At 34.9% G+C, this 23,425-nt stretch overlaps 1 protein-coding gene and 1 long non-coding RNA gene across 5 annotated transcripts in view; both read right to left on the bottom strand.

The window, feature by feature from the left end:
* Positions 1–23,425, bottom strand: part of LOC105487858 (potassium voltage-gated channel interacting protein 4) — a 1,213,665-nt gene that overhangs the window by 1,092,313 nt on the left and 97,927 nt on the right. The gene's annotated exons all lie outside the window — the stretch shown is intronic.
* The window catches only part of LOC139362112 (uncharacterized), a 127,001-nt gene that overhangs the window by 5,872 nt on the left and 97,704 nt on the right, over positions 1–23,425 (bottom strand). Inside the window, exon 2 of the long non-coding RNA XR_011620458.1 lies at positions 1–23,425. This exon is cut by the window's left edge and continues 5,872 nt beyond it; it is cut by the window's right edge and continues 60,492 nt beyond it. This is a non-coding gene — a long non-coding RNA (uncharacterized lncRNA).

Below are 23,425 nucleotides of genomic sequence, written 5' to 3'. Positions count from 1 at the left end.
AATGTGAAAGAGGATGGCAGATAATTTAGAATGGAGAATCAAGGAGTCCTTAGGGAGATGATATTTAAGATGAGACCTGAATAAAAAGATAGAGTCAGTCATGCAAATTTTAAAGAGCTGAGTATTTCACTAAGAGAGGACAGCAAGCTCAAAGAACCTAAAGTGCAAATGGAAGTGGCCTTTTCAGTGTCCAGGAAAAGACCAACATGGCTGATACTCAGTGAGCCAAAAAAGAAGTGCTAAGGGATAAGGTTAGAAAGACGTGCAGTGGGCAGAGTATGTAGCATTTCATAAGCCATGCAGAGTCATTTGGATCTTATCCTAAATGTCTGTGTATGAAATCTACATAAGTCATTTTTGACAGATACGTGGGGATTTTGCCTGCCTACTCAACTTTGGTAATCCACCATAAGAATATAGGAAGCATGGAATGTTAACTGAAGCAATACAATAATTTCTAAACTGACTACTAAATGAGTAAGACTCCGGAAATATTTTGAAAGGCAGAATATTTCCACAAAAGATTCAGTTTTAAAACCCTTTAAATATTTCCTATACTTTTCCCACCCAGGTATCTTGATCTTACCTTATTTGTGTATCACTAAAACAGTAACAACAATTAAAAAATACAGAACTAGTCAACAAAGTGCTTTTTAAAGAACTTAAATCTAGGATAAAAGCTATAAGACTTAATCAAAAATTTTTAAATGATCACTGAAATAGGATTGTTTTAGTAAACTGGTGTTGATTAAAGCTATGATCATGTATGAAAAAAAAAAAGACAAACAAAAATTTGCAAGTAATTCAGAAGTCCAATTACTCTACTAAAACCCAAATAATAGCAAGTTGGAGAAAAGTCTGTGCTATAAATAGCAAAATATATTTTATTCCCTCTATAAATTAACTATAAATTTGATCATCTACATATGCAAACTGAATGAACAAGTAGAAAAGGTCATGTTTTAGCTGAAAAGGGTTGAAAAGTTGAGATTTCAGGTAAATACTGAAAACCTAAAAAGAATGGCAGAAGGGAGCTTGAAAAACTTTTCTGAGGCTGTTTCCACAACAGGAGTTTTAAAAATACACACAGTTGAATCATACAGAAAATAGTCATGAAAACAAATCTGAATAATGTGTAGTGTTACTGCTTCTTTACATATAATATTTTGGTAATATAGTAGATCCCCCCTAAAAGTAAACCTAACACTGTATCTTAAATAATAATACAATTGGCTGAATACATAATGTGAACAAGCAATAAATTCTAAGAACACAAAATAAATTCCACTTGTGTTCAAATATTTCACTCAAAATAGGTGCTCAGTTATAAAAATCCACAGTGTATGGTTGGTTTTATTCAACCATAAAATCTACAATATACTATAAAAGAAAATGGTTACAGTTTGTGTATCTCAAATACCTCCTTAGTAAAAATTCATAAAACTGCAACCTAGGAGACTTAACAACAGAGTAAAATCAATGGAGTAAAAAATACTTCTTGAGAAATTTCAATGCTTTGCAGTATGGAAGAAACAGTCCTAAGGTTTAACAAAATACTTTTCAAAATTTCTAATGTACTGATCTGTTGAAACAAAAAGGAAGAATTTCAGAAAGGCCAAAAACAAAGTGAAAGCAGAAACTAGTAGATAATCAAGCATCAAGTTTGGTTACATATTCAAGGTCTCTGCCAAATTCTGAAAACTATGAGATTCTTTTGTGAAAGATGTACAGAACACAAAGGACAGAAACCCCTACATAGATACAGAACCACAAAAGAAATAATCTTGCCACAAAAAATAAGATAACAAGCAATTTGCTGGTTTTGAATTTGGCACTTGGTTAAGAAAAAATGAATACACTTTCCTAAGAATCCCTAACCACAAGCTGAACCTCCTACGAATTTACAATCTAAATTTACGCTACTGTGTCATACAAAATAGCAAGCTAAGAATTTCATTTAACATTTTCCAGGTGTGGTGGTACTCCCTGATGTCTGAAATAACAAAAGAAACCTTTCTCTAGAGTCAAATTATTTCAACCCAAGGCTGAAATAATTCTCATATACAAAATTTTGGGTAAAGTGAGCAGCTCTAACTTATAAATAGGAAAAAAGGCACCATTAATGAGAGTCATGTAAAAAAAAAAAAAAAAAACGGCCTGTAGAAACAAGACCACAAATACTTTACTTCTTAGAATTATCTCCATTGGATGCTGAATACATGTATTAATAGTATGAGAAAATAAAGTAAAAATTAAAAATACAAATTAGGAATAAAAGACTATAAAAGTTGGTATGTATATTTTTAAAAATCTAATAGAATTTTAAAAATAATATAATATATAACAATTGAAATTAATACTCAATAACATGATTAAACAGATTAGACACAGAATATTAGAACTGGTAAACTGGGAAGCAGATTTAAATAAGTTATCTTAATTGAAGGACAGAAAAACAAAGAGAGGGAATATGAAAAACTTAAGATACTCTGAAGGTAGTGTAAGAAGGTCTAATAACAACGTAATTGAATTTTAGATGAAGACAATAGGAGAGAATGGAGAAGCAACAATATTCAAAGATATAATAACAAGACTTTTCAAAACTGTTGAAAGACATAAACTTTAAAATCTAGAAAGGAACATAAATTGAAAACAATGTAAATAAAAATAAATCCATTCCTGGACATATAACAGTAAACCTAAAAAATGCCAGACCATAACAAGATTTTAAAGCAGAATAAAAAACAAAAAGAAAAGAAAGAACAGACCACTTAGGGACTAACAGTGATTAGAATGATGACTGACTTCTAAATAATAGAAAGGCACCATGAAATCATGTCTCCGAGGGCTGAGAAGAGAAAAATGTATATCAAACTAGAAGTATCTACTCAATTTTATTGTTGAATACCAAAAAGAAATCAATAAAATTTCTGACAAATGCCCAAGTAGAGTTTACCACAAACACACACTATCTAAATTAATAACAAATATTTTTAAGGCTGAAGGAAATGTTGCCCAATGAGAGCTTTGCAATGCAATAAGAAACCGTGATAAACACACTGCTTAATATTTTGGTAACTCTGCAAAAATACATATAGGAGAAAAGCAATAGGGGATGGAAATGCAGATGCTTTTCAACATATGATGAGGTTGTATCCCAATATATCCATCATAAATTAAAAATATTGTAAGTAAAAAAATAAATAAATAAATGCTGGCAACACAGCAGACAGTCCCCAACTTACAACAGTTGGACTTACCATTTTTTTACTTTACAATGGTGCAAAAGCAATCTTTGGGTGTGGATCAGTTACTGGTTTCAATAGAAACCATAACCCCATCACAAGACAGGAAACTCCTCAATTTATGATAGGGTTACATCTTGATAACCATCATAAGGTAAAAAAATCATATGTCAAACCATTGTGTATCAGAAACCATCTGTAGAGAGAAAACAGCAATGACACTGAAAGGGGGTGTTGGTCATTCAAACATTCTTAAATCTTTGTATAGCTTGAAAAGATGGGTACACATATCCATCAATCAGATTTCATAAGTAATAAATAGTAAGGTATAAAGGTAACTACTAGAAGAATAGAAATTGAGTGCAGATTTTCCAAAAAAGTAGGAGAAAAAATGGAATATCAAAAGAAAAACCTAAAGAACAGCAAGAATGAGTTTTAAAGAATAGAATACAAGGACTAAGAAAAAGCACAATAATATAGAAAAAAAATTCAAATTAAATTGTCCTCAGCTTAAAATAGCCTGCTACAAAATATTGTATATAAGCTTCATAGTTCCACAAAGTAAAAACCTATAGTAGTCATAAAAAAGAAAAACTATGCAATCAAAGCATACCAATAAAAATTAATCTAATAGCAGAGAAAGAAAGAAAAAGAGGAAGGAACAAAAGATCTATAAAACAACCAGAAAAAAATTATTTTAAATGACAGTAGTAAGTTTTTATCTATCAATAATTATTTTGAATTTAAATGGATTAAATTATCCAATCAAACGCACAGACTAGCTGAAGGAATAACCCAAAACTTAAGTACATGTAGCCTACCAGAGACTCACTTCTTCTTGGCGGAAACACAGGATAAATTAAAGATGGAAAAATATTTTCCACAAATATAAATAAAAAGACAGCATAGAGAGCTAAATCTATACCAGATAAAATAGACTTTAAGTCGAAAACTGTAAAAAGAAAAAAAAGGCTATTCTAGTATAAAAATGGCTCAATTCATCAGGAGAATATAATAATTATAAAGATATATATGTACCCAAAATAAAACCATCTAAACCTATAAAGCAAATATTAACAGATTTGAAGGAAATTAGATTTTAACACAATCATAGTAGGAAACTGTCCAGGAATGGTGGCTCATGCCTGCAATCCAAGCACTTTGGGAGGCCAAGGTGGGCTGGATCACTTGAGGTCATAAGTTCAAGACCAGCCTGGCCAACACAATGAAACCCCATTTCTACTACAAAAAATACAAAAATTAGCTGGGTGCCACAGTGCTGTAATCCCAGCTACTCAGGAAGCTGAGGCAGGAGAACTGCTTAAACCTGGAAGCCAGAGGTTACAGTGAACCAAGATCATGCCACTACACTCCAGCCTGGATGAGAGAGCAAGACTCAGTCTCAAACAAACAAACAAATAATAAGACTAGTAGGAAACTTCAATACACATTTTCAGCAATGGCCAGATCATCCAGACAGAAAATCAATAATAAAACATCCAAATTAAAGTATATGTTAGGCCAAATGGATAGAAAAGGCATACATAGAACGTTCCACCCAACTGCAGCAGAATACACATTTTTCTCAATAATTTAATGAAATATTCTGCTGGACAGTTCATATATTAGGTCCCCAAACAAGTCTTAAGAGATGTTCAAAGTTTAAAATCATTTCAAGTTCTTTTCCTGACCACAGTGGTATGACTAGAAATCAATAACAGGAGAATTCTGGAAAATTCTGGAAAATTCACAAGTATGTGGAAATTAAACAACATGCTCCCGAACAAGCAGTGGGTCAAATAGAAAACTAAAAGGCAAATTTTAAAATATCTTGAGACTTACAAAAAATGGAAACACAACAGACAAAAACTTCTGGGATGCTGCAAAAGCAGTTCTGAAAGGGATGTTTATAGCAATAATGGCTGACATCAAAGAAGAAGAAAGATCTCAAATAACCTGACATCACACCTAAAGAATTCAGGGGAAAAAAAAATCAAACTAACCCCAAAGTTAAAGAAGGAAGGAAACAAAGGTCAGAGAAGAAATACATGAAATAGAGACTAGGAAATTAATAGAGAAGATTAAATAAACCAATAATTGGTTTTTTGAAAAGATAAACAAAACAGACATTTAGCCAGATTAACAAAGAAAAAAGAAGACTCAAATAAAATCAGAAGTGACAGAGGAATCACACATAACAACTGATACCACAGAAATACAAAGGATCATAGCGTCTACTAGGAACAATTATACACTAACAAATTGAATAACTAAGAAGAAACAAATTCCTAGAAGCATACATGTCCCAAGACAAAATGATGAAGAAAGAGAAAATCTGAGCAGACCAATAATAAGTAGATTGAATCAGCAATCAAACATTTTTCATCAAAAACAAAACAAAACAAAAAAAAAGCTCAGGACCTGATGGTTTCATTGGTTAATTCTACCAAACATTTAAAGAATTAACACTGGATCCATTTAAAGTCTTCTAAAACACTGAGTTGGCGAGAACACTTCCAAACTCATTTTATAGAGCCATCACTACCCAGATATGAAAACCAGACAAGGATACTGCAAGAAAAGAAAATTACAAACCAATATCCAATATCTTGGATGAACATAGATACAAAAATCCTTAACAAATACTAGCAAACCAAATTCAATGGCACATTACAAAGATCATATTCCACAAATCCCTGATGAACCTATATGCAAAAATCCTTAACAAATACTAGCAAAACAAATCCAGCAGCACATTAAAACAGCACATATATCACAATCAAGTAAAATTTATCCCTTGCATGCAGCAATGGCTCAACATACACAGATCAATAAATGTGATATACAACATTAACAACCCGAAATACCAAAATCATATAATTCTTTCATATATGCAAAAATGAAGCATTTGACAAAATTCAATATCCTTTCATGGTAAAAACGCTCAACAAATTAGGTATAGATGATAATAAACACCTTAAATGACAAACATACAGCTAATATTATACTCAACAGTGAAAAACTGAGAGCTTATCCTTCAGGAACAAGAGAAAGATGCCCACTCTTGCTGCTTCTATTCTATTTTTATAAGGGTGTGCTATTTAGCGTATTGTGGCTCTGACATAAGGATGGACAGAATGGCAATGCCAGATACAGACTCAGTACTATATGGAAAGATGGTGAGCTCTGTCAATTAGAGGGAAAAAATGGTCCTGGGGCAACTAATTACCCATGCAAGGAAATCATCAATTTGAAACCCACTCTCAATCCCAAACAATTCCAGATGAATTAAATTCTTAAATGTGAAAAAGCAAAATTTTAAAACTTTCAGGAAAAAAGTTTCACCCTACTTTACAGTAGGGTGAGATTATTTTTAAAAACAAGACACAAAACGTAAACTATGAAAGATGATAATAAATTCTACTACATACCAGTTTAAAGAGTGAAAAGACAAACCAGAGATGACAGAAGGCTACTTACACTAATAAATGACTATTTGCAAACTCCCATGACTAAAAAGTGAAAGACAAATAACATAATAGGAAATTTTAAATTGTCTATAAAAAAATAAAAAGGTGACCAACCTCATTAGTAATTTGGTAAATGCAATTAATTATTAAATACCATTATATATAACTACTAGCTTCTTAAAAAATTTAAAACCATCCAATACTAACCATGGATGACCCTGTGAATCAATCCAAGCTCTCAATAATTATTAGTAAAGTAATTATTAGGAGGGTGGAAAATGGTGCACCAACTTCAGAAAAGTTTTGCCAAATGTTTTCTTACTTTTTTTTGTTAGGTTTTTTGTTGTTGTTGTTGTTGTTTTTAACTAACAATCTTACTTGTATATGTTTCCTACATTTACAAATTAAATTATAGGTATTTTCATAATAGTCCAGAATTCTTTTCTGAAGAAGCCTTCATGTATCAGGGGCCATGCATGAGAATGATTTCTACTGTTTATAAAGACTAGAAGCAAACAAATACCAATCAAAGACAGAATGGATAAATCAAATGAGGTGTATTCGATTCAATACAGTTTAACACTGAAAATGAATAAGCCACAGGAAATAGCTTCAGCAAGAATAGACATCAAAAACACAATATTTAGCAAATAAAAGTAACAAAGAATACATTCAGTATGACTCAATTGTACATAATTCAACTATAAGCAAAACTAAAAATATATGGCTTATGGGTACCAACACAGGTGGTAAAACGCTAAGAAAAAAAACAGGGCAAAACTAAGCCAAAATTCAGGATGGTAGGAACGTTTTTGGGTGGACTGGTTGTGAGGCTGGCAAGAAGCACACCACCCCTAAATTACTTGTAATGTTTTATTTTTTGAGCTGGGAAGTGGGTGCACTGTTTTCACTTAAGTTCTTAAGTTTAAATGGTAGATCATTTGTGTCTTACATATTCCATAACAAATTTTTTTTAAATTACAAAGAGAAAGAAACAAGAAGGACTCAGCTGCACTTCTTGATGACATGCCCTTTCTTTAGACACCCTGGGAAAACTCAATTATTGTACATCGACAGCTTTTGCCTGAAAGTAGAAAGCCTAGAAAGGAGATAATTGCCTCTCCACTATCTGTGATTGGGAAACTATAGCCCGCTGGGAAAAGCCAGGTGTGCAGTGATGCCAAGAGATGTCCTATTTTTTCCCCAAGTTTTAACACAAGAGAATGGTGTTTACACTCCCTTCGATTTATTCTACTTCAATGTACATTTTCCAAAAAAAAAAAAAAATGAAAAAAATCACAAAACATGGCTGTTAGAAAATTTACAGGTTAACTAGTTCTCTAATATGATGATGTTTTAACATGGTATCTTACTTCACACTGTAAAAGGTGATGGTCTCTAAAGGACAGGGGAGTGTTGTTATGGGAAGGAAGAATGGAAAATCCCTTGTCGCTATTTTCTAAAAGCAAAGGAGCCTCCTCCCAGAAGAGCCCAGCAAATGTCTCGTGGGTTTCAACTAGTTCCAGGGCCCTGAAACCAGGATTGTGGTCAGACAACTGGGATATATTAACGGGCTTAATCTAGGAGCCGGATGGATTTGTATTTTCTCAAGGTGCAGAGGTATTAATATGTTGGTGAAGTTGTGGAAGCTCAAATAAGCTGGGATAATATTTTCTTTCTTTCTTTCTTTTCTTTCTTTCTTTCTTCTTTTTCTTTCTTTGAGACGGAGCCTCGCTCTGTCGCCCAGGCTGGAGTGCAGTGGCACCATCTCGGCTCACTACAAGCTCCGCCTCCCGGGTTCACGCCCTTCTCCTGCCTCAGCCTCCCGAGTAGCTGCGACTACAGGCGCCCGCCACCTCGCCCGGCTAACGGCTAATTTTTTGTATTTTTAGTAGAGACGAGGTTTCACCATGTTAGCAGGATGGTCTCGACCTGCTGACCTGGTGATCCACCTGCCTCCCAAAGTGCTGGGATTACAGGTGTGAGCCACCGCGCCCAGCCAAGAATTTCCAAAAGAAAGAGACATGGCCAGGCGCAGTGGCTCACGCCTGTAATCCCAGCACTTTGCGGAGCCAAGGCGGGTGGATCACCTGAGGTCAGCAGTTCGAGGCCATCCTGGCCAACATGGTGAAACCCCGTCTCTACTAAAACTACAAAAATTTAGCTGGGCATGGTGGTGGGCGCCTGTAATCCCAGCTACTCGCAAGGCTGAGGCAGGAGAATCACTTGAACCCGGAGGCAGAGGTCGCAGTGAGCTGAGATGGTACCATTGCACTCCAGGCTGGGCAACAAGAGCGAAACTCCATCCAAAAAAAAAAAAAAGAAGAAGAAGAAAAAGAAAGAAAAGAAAAGAAAGAGGCAGATAGATAGAACAGAAAAAAAATTGACAACTACTCATTTTTAGGGTTTCCATAGGCTGTTTCTTTCTCCCCCATGCCTCTCAGAGATAATGAAATAATTTCATTATTATAAGTCCATAGAAGTTGCTCAAAATGAGTTAGCTTCAAAAATTTAAATTCATTTAATTAAGATGGCTAAAAGATAGAAAAAAAATTTTATAAATTGGAGTTTGGGATCCTGAATAATCCAAGCTGATTATCTGTCATTGCTAGTGAAAAGGCTTTTCTTAGAAATTCCATCAACATTTCTACTAAAATAATGTCTTAAATTATTTTGGGCAGCACTGGGCCAATTATCTCCAGGCACGATTTTTGCCCTATGCCTGTCATTTTGTGGAATTACATTACATTTTGTTTAAAAATATTCCATAAATAATGAATTATTACAAAAATAATTTATTACTTAAAAGCTATAAAATATTAAATATAAAACAAGGAAAAAGAAGTAATTCCTAATTCACATTCCTTACACTAAATAATAAGGCCTGCATCTTCTGTTATATTACGGAAAAGAAAATATTTCACTTGATTATTGCCTTTCAGGCTCCAAAGGGCAGAAAGAAGAATGACAACTCTTTAATCTTCAACCCTCCTTGACTAGCAATAACTAACAGGAACCCCCTGAAAGTGACATGAAAAAAAGTCAGGAGAGCAGAGTGCCAGAACTTCTGCCAAGCTAATTATTCTCATGGTATTGAAAAATCGCTCTCACTCTTGTGCTGTACAAGTGGGACGATTGCAACGGACAATTCCTAACGCTCTCCGTGGACTGGTAGCTCACATGGGGCTTTATTACTCCCCACGTGGACAATAATGAGAGGGCGTGGTCTCATGGAGAACCTTTCCACCCCAGCCACGGAGAACGAAATAACTTCTTTAGTGAATTTCTTCTATATATTCTGGTTACCTGCTGGTCTACCGTCATTTTATATCTATGGATACATTAATGCTATCACCACACAAGACTTTTATGAATTCGTATTGGGCTATATATTAACAATGATATCACTTAGAAAGATAGTACACCCATCAGCACTATGTTCTGTGCTGAATTTCCCACCATTTCTCTTTCACCAGTGTAAAGAAGTATACACTTGTATCTATAGGGAGGTACAAACAGTTTGGGGCTACGGATCCTTAGAAAAAAACAAACAAAAAAACACATCTGTACTTTCTCATGGGACTACAAAATTTTCTGCGCATATATTTGATCAATCAAAGTAATGAACTAAATTTTTTCTCTTGAATATCTCATTTCCCTATTACTCATAATAGCCACATGGTATTTACTGTTGCATATGATTTTCTATGAATGTCCTTTACTCAAATAGTTGAGTAACTTAAAATATAGTAAGCAAGAGAAAAAAGTCATTTGTGAGGGCACAATTGTGTTTTCTGAATTACATTAAAATAATCATTTAGAAGGAAATATGCCTCTAGCAAGTTTGATCAAGATAAAGACAAAATGCTCTATTTCACTGAAATTTATATTCTCTCAACACTGAATTTTATTATATTTAAAAGTTTTTCAGCAAATATAAGAGGATAGAAATCCTAGTATCTATATTCACAAATAAAATGTAATTGAATAAGTAATAAATCAAAATTAAACTTTTAATAAATAGTATTATATTCCATTAGAATTTGCAAGGTATTATCTCAATTTAACAATGATTTATTTGTATTAAAGTTCACGTGATGCAAACATAAGTCAGATTATAGAAATCTGAAGTTAGATGTCTCTAAGTCTTCCAGAGAAACTTTAAAACAATGCCAAGTATTTGAAAAATATTTTGTAATATATGTCAGGTGATACATTCCCCTATCTTTCCTATAAAAGAATGAAGAAGACGAGCTGCAGTGGCTGATGTCTGTAATCCCAGCACTTTGGGAGGCGAAGGTGGGTGGATCATCTGAGGTAAGGAGTTCGAGACCAGCCTGACCAACATGGAGAAATCCCGTCTCGATTAAAAATGCAAAATTAGCCAAGTGTAGTGGTGCATGCCTGTAATCCCAGCTACTTGGGAGGCTGAGGCAGGAGAATCACTTGAACCTGGGAGGCAGAGGAGGTTGTGGTGAGCCAAGATCATGCCATTGCACTCTAGCCTGGGCAACAAGAGCAAAACTCCATCTCAAAAAAAAAAAAGAGAGAAGAAATAGCATGCTTTCCTATAAGTATGTTCTCTTTTTTTTGAAGAATGTGGACCAATGCTGAACATGGAATCAAGTTTGAGACAAGAATCATAGCTAGAGGACAAAGTGCTGGTGTATGCGTTATTATGCAAGTAAGATGCCTTGGATCTCCATCTCACGTAAGGTGGAAACTCTCCCTCCCCACCCTACATCTTATCACTCTCATAAATTCCAGGATAGTTGATAGTTTCCTAATCAAGAGCTTACTTACCAAACATACTTCATGGCTTTTGTAGAAGCTTCTTCTGTTACGACAATTCCTCACTACACATTGGTCTTTACAAAGTACCGTGAAGGTAAGTTCATCATGCACAGCAGTTGTGTAGGGCACATTTGGGACAATGGAGATGGGTTAGGGCATGGCAAGCACAGGCAACAACTTGAAAGAGGATATTAGATAAAACTGTGCTGAAACTCCATCAACCATCCCCAGCATGAAGAATGCCATTCCGGTGATCGCCCTCCTTAGAGCCTATACATTCTACCACACTAGTGCGTCTCCTCTGTAGTCTGTAGTCTTCCACTGTAGACGACGTTGCACAAGTTACTTTCTGAATTTTAAATGCCTTTTATTTTATGTGCAGAACAGCTGTTTCTCTTCTGTTGTGCCCTGCTCTTACTAAATAGGCATTTTGAGGAAGAGGCAATGTTGAAAGAAGTTAAATAGGGTTGAAAACTCATATTTCAAACCAAAGTGGCTCAAGATGGTGCACATCTGTGTTTTCTTCTGACCAACTTACATCCCTCTTTTTCCAATAATGGCACCCCAATTTTGCTTTGAGAAGGTATCCCTGCCCCTTGAATAATATGTTGGTGGGGTTGTTAAAGAGTTTTTCTTTCCCAAACCAAGAAATGAGCAAGGCTTTGAAACTATATTCTCTTAATACTTTTTCACTAAAACATGAGTCTTGAACAGAGTGAAACAAACACATAAAATGCCCAGAATTCATCACTTTAATGGCATCTTGAAGACACTATGTATTAATTTGTTATAGCCAAATCTGCATAAAGGCTCTGGTTTACTTGAAAGTCAATGTCTCAGAATTTTCTTCAGTGCTGTGAGCTATCCTGTCTCATCAATAAATTTCTTTATTGATTATGTCATGCATCACCAGTTTCTATTGCTGACAACCAAATTAAACTAACTTATATCATGGGGATATTTTCCTAACAGAGCTCCATCTGCTTTGAAATTAATGGTTGCTACTGAGCATGTGAAAGAAACCATTATAAATTGCTTTTTATGTGTCTTCCTAATGTTTGTTTCATAAAATTTATTTTTAAAATAACTATAAAATTATTTTTTCCTGCTGAAGCTATCCTTGGAAACTTTTAGGGAGAACTCTGAGGCATGTTATTTCTTACAATTCTCATAATGCTTATGAACTAAGGCAGAGATCATCAACATTCTTAACATCAGAACATGCTACCATTTTGCTTTCTCAGGTCATTGCATTTGAAAAGGTCCATACAGATCATTTAATCCAAACTCAGCAGCCCAAAAGGAATTCTTCCCATATTATACCTAACAGATGGTTAACTGGTCTCTTTTTAAACACTTGTTAGCAGGCAACTATTAGTTTATTTGACCAATCCATCACAATTTTATAAGATTTTATCATGAGAATGTTCTTCCTTGTGTTGAAAAAGAATGTGATTTCCAACCTTATTCTTTCTCCCAATGGCTCTTTTCCTCTTCATATGCATCCAGGAACTTCTGCCTATAAATTTTATTTCTGCGTAAGTGATCACTGGTATCTGGCTACCCTTCAAAGATTTTAAGATGACTGTCCAATTTCATGGAACATATCCCTGTTCTCCTAAAAGTATTCCAAGCAAATCATTTGAACCATACGAAATCTATAGGTCAAAATCTATAGGTTGTTTTGAAATTTTCTGAAGGGTTCTTAAAGTGAATGGAGATATACAGGGTGTCAGAAAACCTAAATGATATATTTTTAAAATTAGCTCCGAAATAAACAACGAGTAAGGATTCGTTGTTTGTAAAATATTGTGGTGGTTCCCTTGAAACAATCATTTCCTAAGAGTCAGTGCACTTAAGATTATCTGAAAACAAGCTATAACTTCAGGCTCTCAAAAAACGTTGCTACTTTTGTGCAGCACCTGGTTAAAAGTGGTATCCTTCAGCAGCAAAATCTATGCTGAAGACCACTGGAAACTCTCCTCCTTTTTAGGAACCCCTCTCTCAGAAACTGATGGCAATCACAAGAAACCACACACCTTGGCAGAATCTGTAAGTGCCGAAAGAGTAAAACGCTTTGAACATTTGCCGGGATTTATTATTCATCAATAAAATATATTATTTGCTAATTCATGCCCCAAAGTAATTATCCATATCTTGAAAATTTTCAGAGTAATAACCATAACATGCAGAAAGTTGACTCAGAGTTCAGTAAGATTTTTTAAATGCCTACCATATATGTCTCTGACAAGAGGCTCCTCATACCTTATTACTAATTTGACCTACATTTTATATATAAATACTTTTACACTAGATGTTTAGAGCTCCAATGAGATGCTTTTGCTTTTTTTAAACAGTCTATGTTGCCATTTCAAATTGGCACATTTTTCACCTAATACAGATTCCTAGCAAGTAATATTTGTCTCTGAATAGAAGTCATTACTTCAAATATTACTCTCTCCTATATTAACAGTACTCAATGATGTACAAATGCTTTTTATGTACAAATACTTTGACACTAGGTTTTACGTACATACTATATTTTATGTGCAAATACTTTTACACATTTTATGTACAAATATTTTAACATTAAATTTTTAGAGCTCTGTGGAGATACTTTTGCTTTTTCTAAATATTGTATGTTGCCATTTCAATCTGGCATATATTTTCACCTAATACAGATTTTTAAGAAGTAATAGTCTTCTAAATTGTCTCTGATAATTGTTACTTCAAATACTGCTTTCTTTCATATTGAGGTAACATTATTACAACGATTATTAATGTAGGGCTAAGAGTAAAACAGCTTGGATTTTCCTCTAGGCTCTGCCATTTCTATTCCTTTCTGTACCTTAATTTTCTCATCTGTAAAGAGCCATTCTACCAACCTCACTGGGATGTTGTGAGATTTAGAGTTAATTCCTTGTAAAGTACTTAGAACAGTATCTGGCAAATAATAAGTGCTCAGTAAAAATTAGTGTTTCATACCCATATTTCAGAATTAAAACTTTATCATCAGAAAATAAATGTTTTGCTTTATATTATTTTAAAGTAGATGTTACTCAAATCCTCTTAAAGAAGGGTAAAAGCCCCAAATTTGTACAAAATATGATTCATCCTGTAAATTAGCATCTTCTGAAAACTAAATTAACACTTATTAAAAGCTATTGTTATTTATTGGGAGAATGTACAAAATAAAACTCAACTACCAATAATAGCTTCCACTTCTTGAACACCTTTTATATTATGAGGACTTTGTCAAGGATCTTATATTTTATCTTGATTAATCTTTCCATTAGCATTATACAACTGATGTTTTCATTTCCATTTTGCAGACGAGGAAACCAAGGGTTAGATAATACAGTTTGATGGGGTTTAAGACATGTTCCCCCCAAAATATCACACCTTGACACTGGAGACTATAGCAGAAGCAGGAAAGTCATTCTCATATTCCCCTGAAATTTGGTCCTAAAATCCAGGAAGGATTTTTCTGACCTTCCCTTGAAGCAGGTCCTAAGACCCTCATTCCAGAGGTGCCTTCCATATTCCCAGAAGAAAGGAAAATCCTATCTCTGAAGAAACAGGATGCAGAAGAGAATCTGGACCAACTGGCCCTGCTAAGTTCTCCCCAGTTTATTTCCATTAGATCACACTCCATTTTTCCAATCACACTCCATGGCTACCCACCTCTTCATCAAACCTAGCATATAAATTCAACTTGACATGACTACCAGAAATAGTTAGAAAGAGAAAGAAAGATTATGACAATTACAATTGCAATTAATATGACAATATGAGGTCTTCAATGAACAGGCAGGGTAGTCTCAAACTCCTCAGTAAGTTTTATATTTTACTTATTACTCTCATGAAAATGAATGAACAACACATAACACAGCACAGTACCTGTGCACAAACATTCAAGAGGTGCCTAGATAGACTAACAGGATCTTTCAATGCATTCAATTCCAACATTTGCTAATTGCCCCTAAGCATAGTATCTACAAGGAATAGTCAGATAATAAATGATTTCTTACCACAGAGATCTTACAATGCATTCACTCACTCACTCTACACATATTTAAATCCTTACATGTTGAAGGTAATGGGAACCAAACATGAATGAGTCAAGAATCATGCATTGAAGAAACTCACAGTATTTCAGAAGAATTTAGGACACATATGCACAAGCAATTAGAAGAGAAAATAGAAAAAGTATTTCCTAAGAACACAGAGGAAACAGTGTTTGAGAGATTAAAGATGGGTACATGAAAAAGTTGATTATCATTCTTCAGCCTGCACAGTGAGATATACATTTTGCATATAGTATATGCTTCAATTGTTTTTAAATAAATATAATACACGGGTAGAATTTATAAATGTAGAGATAAGAAAAAAAGCTTGTTGGTAATTATAAACAGACAAACAGCATAAGCACAACAATCTGACAGTCAACTCCAAAATATGGAATTACTTGGCCCTTTTTTAGTACTTTTTTCTTTGCCTCTCCTATGTCCACACCATTCTAACTGTAATTTCTAGATTGCAGTACAATGGCGAACGGGGATCATAATCTTTCTGCTAGCTGACCTGCATTTTTTGAATCCTGCTTCCCTTTCCAAGTCCATTGATGAGGTGAATGAAGTCCAAGAATGGCTACGTTTTCAGAATTAACACGGGTATTTTAAGAAAACCTCATTTCAAAACCCAAATGTGTCCCTGCTTTATCTTTATGAGACTACATATTTCAATAGGATATAGTGTTCATGAAGTCATTCTATTATTAAATACATGTGTTCTGTGTTACGCTGAAATCGATAACCCACTACATCACCTCTCAAAGAAGGTTGTGTAAACTTGTCACAAAAAAAAGAAGTTCTAAAACTGCACTGCATATTTGGATGCAATTTTGGTTTATCATTTTAATTCAGGAAGCAATATCGAGATAATGGGAAGGATGTTTAAAACCTACCCACATATACTCACTTATTTGTCACTTTGTTTGTTTGTTTCTAGGCACTAACTCTGCTTCCTTACAACATTTCAAGTACCTCCCAATACCATTGCTCTATTATACAAATAGAGGATTGGTAAATTGCTTCTGTAAAGGATCAGTACATGTTTTAGGCTTTGCGGGTTATACAATCTTTATCACAATTACTCAACTCTGCTGGCATAGCACAAAAGCAGTCATAGACAATATGGAAATTACTGTGGCTATATTCCAATAAAACTTATGTATGGACCTTAAAATTTAAATTTCATATAATTTTCACCAGTAACAATATTATTCTTCTTGTGACTTTTATCAACCATTTATAAACATAAAAATGGTTCCAAGTATACAGGCCTTACAAGAACAGGTGGTGGGCCAGATTTGGCCCATTTGCCTACCCCTGTCCTAAGTTATCACCGTGATTCTTAGACAATTCTTTTTTCCAAAAGCGTAAGAGCAGATTTTTTTAAGTGTTTACCTCGTTGTCTTGCTTTTTTTCTTGCAAAAGGAAGTTACATAGGACCTTGACACTTATTAGTAATAAAATTTATTTTTCAGAGCACCTTATATCAGTGATGCACAGTGAAAAAGTTAACCCTTTCAATTCGACATGTTATCTTGGCACCGGATTCACTAACTGTCTAAGTTAGGATTAACTAAATTAGACAGCTTCCCCAGTACAGTGTTGTTTGTCTTCTAGCTTTGTGATAACTCATCTGACTTTAAAATGTCTTAGTACCTGGATTGGCTAAATGTTCTGACTCACAGATATTTTAGTTTTTACTAAGTATCTGTTCTTCCCCACTGCAATCTTCTCCTCAATAATAGTCATATTAAATATGCCCTAGTGCTTATACGTGATTGCCTCTGTTCTTTTGTTTGTTTTGTTTTAACTGCAAAAAGATTTGATCAGCTAACCAACTCAGTCTCTTACTGAGACTTAATGTCACATAATATGGATGCTTCAATATTATACTTAATTATTTTAATTTTCCTGTTATACTCTTTTGAAAACACACATAGATCTACAGTTTCTTTTTAAGCTCTAATAGTAATTTCTATTATTGTCCACAACACTGGGATGAAATTTGAGATACTAATTTCCATGCACAGAATCAACAGTAATATTCTAATTTGTAACATAAATTCCATTCTTGCCAAGAATTTGCATATTTCAGAGAGATAACAGACAGATACAGATACAGATACAGAAAGATAAAGCCATTTACACATATATGGCAAGGTGATATACACAAAGAGAGGCAGATAATGACTAGAGTTCACAGAGTACAGCTAGACTTCCTGAGTTCAAATCCCAGCTCTGCTTCTTCCTATCTCTGATCTTTAACAAATCATCTAACCACTCTGTCTCTGTTTCTTCCTGCAAAATGGAGACAGTAATGACATGCACACCATAGGATTTCTGTGAGAATGAAATGATTAAAGAATGATTACTAGCGTAGCATACATACAATAAATGTTCGTTATTATTATGATGCACCAACTCCCTGCATTTGTATTTGACTGATTTACAGTGACCAAATCTCAACTTATACCAGCTTGAGGATTTATTTGTTACCCCAAATGGCAAGTCCATGGATTGAGGTGATTCTATTTTCTAGAGGCTCAATTAGTGGGACCAAGGGTTCCAGTTGTCCTGGGTTTTCCATCAGGCTCCCAAAAATAAAAGGTAAGTGGCCACCCCAGACCCATAAACAACTGAGCAATATCTGTTTTTTCCATGTGCTCTGGCAGAAAGTAGCCAAGGAGAACACTGGCCCTGTGCAAAGCATATGCCAATCAGTGTTGGATAGAGAAGGGGAGATAAGTCAACACCACCTAATGTATTCACAACCAAGAAGATGAGGAATAGAGATCCTGGGTAAACAGAAAGAACAGACGAGCACAGTTATTCACAATTCTCTTTATAGACATCACCCTTTTTTTATTCTGCAGGTGGCCTTATCTCTATTGCCAAATCCACAAGTCCTGATGTTTCAGTTCATCACCTTCTATAACCACCAAAGCTGTAATAACAGAAGTAATACCTTTTTTCCATACTTGATCTCCATTTTATAATAAAAGCACCCCGACAGTCTCAGGTTAGTAAAATGCAATAGTTGGAAATACACTCAGTGCTGTACATTTCACATGTCACTATCCCCTAGGGGTATTTCAAATGAAGACCAGACTAGCCCAGTAATTAAATGCCCCCAAGCATATGTGGTAAAGCTGTGTTATGGCAGATGTACTTTTAACAACACACAACAATGTCCAGCAGCACATAGTGAAAAAAAAAAAAACACACATTTTCTTGTTTCAACTCTACCACTTATTTTAGAAATTAGACAAGTCATTTATTTATTTATTTATTTATTAATGATACTTTAAGCTCTAGGGTACATGTGCAAACGTACAGGTTTGTTACATATGTATACATGTGCCATGTTGGTGATTTTTGAAGCTGTAAGAAAATATATCTTCCAAAAAAATAAGAAATTAGATAAGTCAGCCACTAAGTTTCCATATTTCTAAAAGAAAGTCTGAAATATCCACTTAACCAATTACACAGGAATATTGTGAGGGAATTAAATGAAATATTACATGCAGAAGTACTTTGTATGTGTAATGAAAATAATTAGTAATATTATCTGTAATAATTAAATTGTTTTTTGTTTCCTAATCCTTCTCTTGATCACAAAAATGATTTCTTTCTTTAGTCTTAGATTTCTTTTCTGCTCTTAGAATAGCTGTCACATGGCACCCTGTTGTCATCCCTTACACAAAATATTTCACCTTCTTTTACCTTTTCTGACACCACCATTTACTTACTTTCTCTGCAGATTTTATGCTCATCTCTACATTTTCTCTCTCTCTCACTGTCTCATTTCCTTCTTTGTCTCTCTTTGCTCAGTTTTATTTTTTTCATTGGTCATTATCCCTTCACTAGCAACAAAAGCCCACCTTTCCTTTTTCCTGTGTGGCAGAACCACTGCAACATGCCGGTTGGAGTGTTCAGATCTTGACTTCATCTCAGCTATTTGACTCTATTCGGTCAATTCAGAATCACTGCAGAGGAGCTTCTGAGTTTGGCACCATTCCAAAGGTTTAACATTGTGGGAAGTCTCACTCCACATAATTAAAAAGGTTGAACTTCTCAGCAGCTCAGATATTTGAGTAGCCTCTCAAGTTCCACTTAATGAATTAATTCTCTACGCTTCTTGAAAAATAAAGCACTCACCCTGAAAAGCCCGTGGCACCACCTGCCTTCAGCACAAGGATTCAACATATGTGGGTGTTTGGGCAGACTGTTTTAGACTGACCTTGGAACTGGAAATAAGAGGCAGCAGCTAAAAGCAGACAGAATACACAGCTTCATAATCAGGCAGTGTGGAGGTCAAATTCTGGCTCCACTGCTCACCCAGCTGTGTCAAGTTATTTAGGTGTTCTGAGGGTCAGATGACTAATTCATAAAATGGACACATTAACACCCTTTTCATGTAAATTTATGAAGACAAAAAGCACTCAACAAGCAGAATCTATCATCATTCTCATTATCATTTTTGTTATTTAAAAAATCTAAACATTGCTCTAAAATATCCATAAAGGCCTAATTCTTTCAACAGAGGTTCTTGATCATCATTTTTGTTATTTAAAAAATCTAAACATTGCTCTAAAATATCCATAAAGGCCTAATTCTTTCAACAAAGGTTCTTGATCATCATTTTTGTTATTTAAAAAATCTAAACGTTGCTCTAAAATATCCATAAGGGCCTAATTTTTTCAAGAGAGGTTCTTGATCATCTCTACAGGTAAACATTGTGTGTTAGATTTCCGACGGCACCCACCTCGGGAGCACCATTATTGATCTCAATCCTTAAATTATTTCTGGAGAATATGAGTATAATCCAGAACATGCAATCAGGTTGTGGCTGGGAAAATATGTTCACTCTGGCAGCAAGTATCACAGGGTGCTAAGAATACATGTGGTTCTAAAAATGAATGGGACCTAAGGAGATTGCCACAAGAGAAAAGGTTACTTTGTGATATATACGTGTTTTCCTCTAAAAAAAAAATATATTGTGAAATAGTTGATTGGCACATGCCAAAGCTTAGTTGTGTTTTTACCAGCTGTTGGAATCATTCCTTCTAAGAGAAACAAAATAAAAGGAATCACTCTGTCTACCTGCCTGTCTCAGTTCACTTGCAATGAAAATACTCATTTCTAATGAATGCAATATTTTATGACATAGAATATGAGTAATTCCGTTGTGCAATCCTGAGACTTTATTCTGTATTCTAATCCGCTCTATTCTTTTAGCTGTGCCAAAAGAACAGGAGAGTGCTTACGGCAATATCAATTATGCACATCTTGAAAGGGGGCATTATAAAGAGAGAACATTAAGGTGAACCACTGTGTTAGCACATAATTCCTGCGATAAGTGGCTTTGGCTTTTTTCCTAATCTAATGGCATCTCTTTCTATTATCAAAGTGGATCTTTGCAATCTGCAAATCGGTCTGGACATCAGAGAAGACAGTCACCTAAAAACAAAACAATTATTGAAATTTTGCCTCATAGAGACTGATCAGCAGCAAAAATCAGCTGTGAACAGTGTATGCTCACACCATCCCAGCGGAAAAAGAAAATCAATCAGAAATATTGATCTTCATGTTTTATTTTGCTGTCAGAGACAACTAGTACCAGATATGACAGTACTTATACAAAATGATGGCAATAATTACCTGAATTTATATCCAATTTAGATCATTATTAAAATTATTTTAACAATATAAAGAAAGAATACTAGATGTGAAAATTCTAAGGGAGTAGATGCTGCTTTTCAATAATCTTTATGCACAGCAAGAGAATTCAGTAATTCCCAAGTTGATAATACTAAATTAATTATATATTATCAAATTTTGATAAATGTGTATGTGTGTGTGTGTGTTCCTATTCACTACACAAATAAGACTTAGGCTTTGAGGGCATAAGCAATGTAAATGTAAGTATAATGGCAAAGCTTATTGACTAAAAAAGAAAAGTGGGCCTAGAACTTACATATGCTGAATTCCAATCCAGTATTCCTACAACACATTTAAACTGGTGAAAATAGTAAGTTCAAGACGCAGTAACTGAAACAGAGTTATTTTGCGAGATAAACAGCAAAATCTACAAACCTCAAATAACTTTAAAAGCTAAATTGAAAAAAAAATTAAGGGCATTATAGAGATCTTTATATTTGGTGCTGTTTAGGACATATAAAATAATGTCATCCCGACCACCAATAATACAGACGAAAGGTATCAGGCAGGATCCTCATACTTCAGTAACTGAGAGACACTAATGAAAAATGTACGTGTTACTGGTTACTAACCTGGGTGACACAGTGGCCTTGGTGTAGGGCTCATGCTACGATTTGAATATCTGTCGCCTCCAAAACTCATGTTGAAACTTAATTCCCAGATTAATGGTTTAATGGGTTTTAATGGCATGGGACCAGTGGCTTCATAAGAAGAGGAAGAGAGAACTAAGCTAGCATGCTCAGTCCCCTCACTGTGTGATGCCCTGTGTCACCTCGGGACTCTACAGAGTCCCCACCAGCAAGAAGGCCCTTCAACCTTGGACTTTTCAACCTCCATAACTGTAAGAAATAAATTCCTTTTCTTTATAAATTGCCCAGTTGCAAGTATTTTGTTATAAACCACAGAAAACAGATTAATCTCATTTAATTTCAATTCTATGATTTTTTTTTCAGTTTTAAACTTTTATTGTAGTACAAAATAAGGTTTTTTACATCAGTTTGATCCCGATAAGATCATCTTGAAACTGCATATGGTCCCATTCACCTCAGCTCACTGACTCTGTGCTCAGGCTTGCTGTGGAGCTCATGCCTTTTAACCCAGACACTACATATTCCCTCATTAACCGTGCACTCCACATTTGTGCAAGATTCAAAACTGATTGTTAGTCATGCATAAATAAAACAGACAAAGTCTCTAATCATCATAAAGCTTAGAGTCTTGCAGGGCAGACTAACACAGAACATAATGACATAGGGGAAAAAAAAAAGCAACACTAAAAGCACTGTGAAAGAACACGACAACCTAGCTGTGGTAAAGGGAGGAGTAACACTCAAGTTTTGAAAACAACATCAAGAACACTGAAATGAGGTTGAAATATGCTGATATTTTTAACTTTTGATCCCGCCCTAGCAGACAGAAGAGAGTCACAGGCATTAGTGCAGGGAGGGAGGAGACGAGAGGGGTTAAGCCAGGGTTGAGAGTCCCTCAGGAAGGCATTCAAATCCCAGTTACACAGATGAGAAAAACAAGGCTCAGAAAGGCTTTCTGAAAATCCAACACTGCATGTTCGCATTTATAAAGGGGAGCTAAATAACGTATACAGGTGGACGTAGAGCGTGGAACAATCACACTGGAGATTCGGAAGAGTGGGAGGCTGGGAGAGGTTGAGGGATGAGAAATTACTTAATGGGTACAATGTACATTATTCAGGTGATGGTTACACTAAAAGCCCAGACTTCTAAAGCAATAGATCCAGGAAGCCAAACTGCACTTTACCCCTTAATTTTATATAAGTGTTTAAAAATTAAAATAAAAAAAAAATACAAACACGGGCTTGTGCGATTCCATAGCCCATAGCTTTATCCCAAGTAAGGGGGCACACCTTAAGACAGCTCCCACTTTGGTGAAAGGTGCTAGTTTCTGGGAAGCTAGCAAAACATATCTCCAACCAAATTAGGGGAAAGCTATATATACCACATACACTGATAATACAAAATTGTCAACATGAATCTCCAAGCTTTAGTTTTTTAAATTGTCAGATGGGTGCATAGGTGAAGGAGACGAAACACTGGCCAGGGGAGACTCTCAAGATACTGGAACCCTCATCTCAGTTCTGTCTTAA

This window comes from Macaca nemestrina, chromosome 3, assembly GCF_043159975.1.
Source record: "Macaca nemestrina isolate mMacNem1 chromosome 3, mMacNem.hap1, whole genome shotgun sequence".
NCBI classification, from domain to species: Eukaryota; Metazoa; Chordata; class Mammalia; order Primates; family Cercopithecidae; genus Macaca; species Macaca nemestrina.
This window is presented reverse-complemented; position numbering and strand designations above follow the sequence as displayed.